The following is a 4,356-nucleotide window of genomic DNA, read 5'->3' on the forward strand; positions in this document are numbered from 1 at the left end:
GGTTTAATATGTTTATTAATATATACATATATATTTTTTTTACCTTTACACTTGCAGCATATGGAAGTTCCCAGGCCAAGGGTTGAATCAGAGCTGCAGCTGCCAGCCTACACCACAGCCATGGCAACACAGGATCCTTAACCCACTGAATGAGGCCAGGGATCAAACCCACATTCTCACAGAGACACTGGGTTTTTAACCCACTGAGCCACAATGGGAACTCCTGTTTATTAATAAATTAATGGAAAAAAGCATATAACTTTCAAGTCATTAGAGTAGAAGAAGGAACAGACAAATTAGGTCAAGAATAAAAAGGAGCAAAAAAAAAAAAAAAGAACAAGAAAACACAAACCAAATAGCATAAATAAGGCTAAACATATCTATGGTAACAATTTATGCAAAAAGGTTAAATAAACACTTAAATTGTGTTTTTAAAAGTCCCAGCTGCAAAGTTTATGAGGAATATGCCCCAGAAAGAATGATCCAGAGAAGGATGTGGATTTAGAACTGGGAGAAGAAAAAAAAGTTTCAAGCTAAAATCTAGGATTTTGCAGTGGCAAGAAAAAAGGCTGTCAATGCTCCCTGGTGACTCTCAGAGGGAGCAGGGGTATGAGGTGCTCCCAGAGGGCAAGGAGACACATGCAAACAGAATGGGAAGTATTTCGGTTTTTTTGTTTCTTTGGTTTTTTTTTTTTTTTTTTGCTTTTTTGCTTTTTAGGGCTGCACTTGCAGCCTACGGACGTTCCCAGGCTAGGGGTCAAATTGGAGCTGCAGATGCCGGCCTACACCACAGCCACAGCAACCCAGGATCCAAGCCACGTTTGCAACCTACACCACAGTTCATGGCCATGCTGGATCCTTAACCCACTGAAGGACACCAGAGATCAAACCCAAATCCTCAGGGATACTAGTCGGGTTCATTACCACTAAGCCACAACGGGAACTCCCAGAATGGGAAGTATCTTGGTGACAGTTTTTTTTTTTTTTTTTGCATTTGACGCAAAATAACCAAGGCAGTGGAAGCACAATAAACAAGTGGGATTACATCAAACTAAAAAACTTCTGCATGAACAGACTCACAAGCTTTGAAGAAACTTCTAGTTACCAAAGGGGACAGGCCGGGGGGATGGATGGACTGGGGGTTTGGGATTGGCATATGCACACTGAGGTACATGGGTACATAGAATGACTTGCCAGCGGGGACCTGCTGTAGAGCATAGAGACCGCTACCTAATATTCTGTGATAATCTATGTGGGAAAAGAATCTGAAAGAGAATGAATGTTAATATATGTATAACTGAATCACTTTCTGTACAGCAGAAATGATCACAACCTTGTAAATCAACTCTACTTCAATAAAACTTAAAAAAAAAACTTCAATAAAACTTAAAAAAAAAACAAACACTTCAACACAGTGAAGGAAACCATCAGCAAAATGAAAGGGCGACCTATAGGAAAGGAGAAAATATTTGTGAACCATATATTTGAAAAGAAGCTTATATTAAAAATATGTAAGGAATTCATACAACTCAGTAGCAAAAAAATGAATAACCCAGTTAAAAAAATGGGCAAAGGACCTGAGCAGACGTATTTCCAAAGAAGACCATCAGATGGCCAGCAGGTAGATGGAAAGGTGCGAGATATTGGGGACATGCAAATCAAAACCACAATGAGGAGTTCCCGTCGTGGCTCAGTGGTTAATGAATCTGACTAGGAACCATGAGGTTGCGGGTTCGATCCCTGGCCTTGATCAGTGGGTTAAGGATCCGGCGTTGCCGTGAGCTGTGGTGTAGGTCGCAGATGCAGCTCAGATCCTGAGTTGCTGTGGCTGTGGTGTAGGCTGGTGGCTACAGGTCTGATTAGACCCCTAGCCTGGGAACCTCCATATGCCACAGGTGCTGCCCTAGAAAAGACAAAAAAAAAAAAACCCCAAAAAAACCACAATGAGGTATCACCTCATGCCTGTTAGTATGGTTGTCATAAAGAAGAAGTAACAAACACTGGCGGATATGGAGGAAAGGAAACACGCACTGTTGGTGGGAATATAAGTTGGTGCAGCCCCTATGGAAAACAGTATGGAGGTTCCTCAAGAAATGAAGAATAGGGAGTTCCCTGATGGCCTGGTGGTTGAGGATCTGGTGTTGTCACTGCTGTGGATTGGGTCTCTGCTGTGGCACAAGTTCGATTCCTGGCCTGGGAACTTCACACCACAGGTACAGCCAAAAAAAAAAAAAAAGAAAGAAAAATAAAAAAAACTCACATTTGTCAGAATGGCCATCATTAACAAATCAACAAATAACAAGTGCTGTCAAGGGTGTAGAGAAAAGGGAACCTTCCTACACTGTTGGTGGGCATGTAAATTGGTACAACCACTATGGAAACCAGTATGAAGGTACCTCAGAAAACTAAATATAGAACCACCATATGACCCAGCAATCCCACTCTTGGGAATATATCCAGACAAAACTTTCATTGAAAAAGATACATGCACGCATATGATCATTGCAGCACTGTTCACAATAGCCAAGACATGGAAACAACCTAAATGTCCATCGACAGATGAATGGGTTAAGAAGATGTGGTATATATACACACAATGGAATACTACCCAACAGTTAAAAAGAACAAAATAATGCCATTTGCAGCAACATGGATGGAACTAGAGACTCTCACACTAAGTGAGGTAAGAGAAAGACAAATACCATACAATATCACTTATATCTGGAATCTAATATATGGCACAAATGAACTTTTCCACAGAAAAGAAACTATGGACATAGAGAACAGACTAGTGGTTGCCAAGGGGTGGGGAGAGGGTATGGGATGGACTGAGAGTCTGGGGTTAGTAGATGAAAACTCTTGCCTTTGGAATGGATAAGCAATGAGATCCTGCGCAGGGAACTATATCCAGTCACTTGTGATGGAACATGACAGAAGATAATGTGAGAAAAAGAATGTATATATATATGTATGACTGGGTCACTTTGCTATACAGTAGAAACTGACAGAACACTGTAAATCAACTATAATGGAAAAAATAAAAATCATTAAAAAAAAAAGAAAGTGAAAAATAGAGCTACCATATGATCCAGAAATCCCACTTCTGGGTACATATGCACAGGAAAAAAAATTGGGTATAGAAGAGATACATTCACCCCCATGTTCATTGCAGCACTATTCACAATAACCAAGACATCTGTTGACAGATGGATAGATAAAGAAAATGGGATGTATATCCCCTGGAATAGAATTCAGCCATAAAAAAGAAGGAAAGTCTACCATTCACGACAACAATGCGGATGAACCTGGAAGACATTACGCTGAGTGGAACAAGTCCAACAAAGAAAGACAAATACTGTGTGATCTCACTCATATGTGGAATCTTAAAGGAAAACAGTTGAACTCATAGAAACAGAGGGGTTGGGGGAGGGGGAGGGGAAGGAGGGAGAGGTTGGTGAAAGGGTGCACATTTTTGGTTATAAGATGAAGAAGGTCAGAGGAGCTAATGCAAAAATGTAGTGACTAGAGTGGACAATACTCCATTGCCTAATTGAAATTTGTGAAGAGAGTACAATTCAAATGTTCGCAGAAAAAAAAAAAAAAAAAAAGGAGGAAGGGGGGGAAGAGGAAGGGGAAGGGGGAAGGGGAGGGAGAACGGAGAAGAGGAGGGGAAGGGGAGGGGGAGGAAAAAGAAAGAAAGAGAACTGAGAACCTCAGGGTACTGCTGAAATGGATTTGAGCAGGAGTTTCCATCGTGGCTCAGCAGTTGACAACTCGACTAGCATCCATGAGGATGTGGGTTCTAGCCCTGGCCTTGTTCAGTGGGTTAAGGATCCGGCATTGCCGTGAGCTATGGTGTAGGTCACAGATGCGGCTCAGATCCCTCGTTGCTGTGGCTGTGGTGTAGGCCGGCGGCTACAGCTCCGATTCAACCCCTATCCTGGGAACCTCCTTATGCCACGGGTGTGGCCCCAAAAAGACAAAAAAAGAAAAAAGAAGGATTACAGCAGATGACAGGACATAGGAAACATTATCAGAGAATGTTCAGTATGTCCGTTTTCTAGGAAAAGACAATGGGGTATTCATGACCACCTTCCTGGTAGCCAAAGACATTGTTTCTCCTGATATTACTTTGCTCTGACTTTAAAGCAGGTTGCAATTCACAGGCACTCTGGTTCACCATCAGAAAACCCTTGTAAGGCCATAAAGGAGCCCTGAGGAATGCTTGCCTTAGAGGAAGATCAGACTGTTTTGAATGAATACCATGTCTTTGGGGGACTTGAGGTACCAGTCTTGAAATCATCCTAATGACAAGTGTGCCGTGCCAGTGCCCTGGTACCAGTTGGAATTGCCAAG

Source organism: Phacochoerus africanus, chromosome 3, assembly GCF_016906955.1.
Source record: "Phacochoerus africanus isolate WHEZ1 chromosome 3, ROS_Pafr_v1, whole genome shotgun sequence".
NCBI classification, from domain to species: domain Eukaryota; kingdom Metazoa; phylum Chordata; class Mammalia; order Artiodactyla; family Suidae; genus Phacochoerus; species Phacochoerus africanus.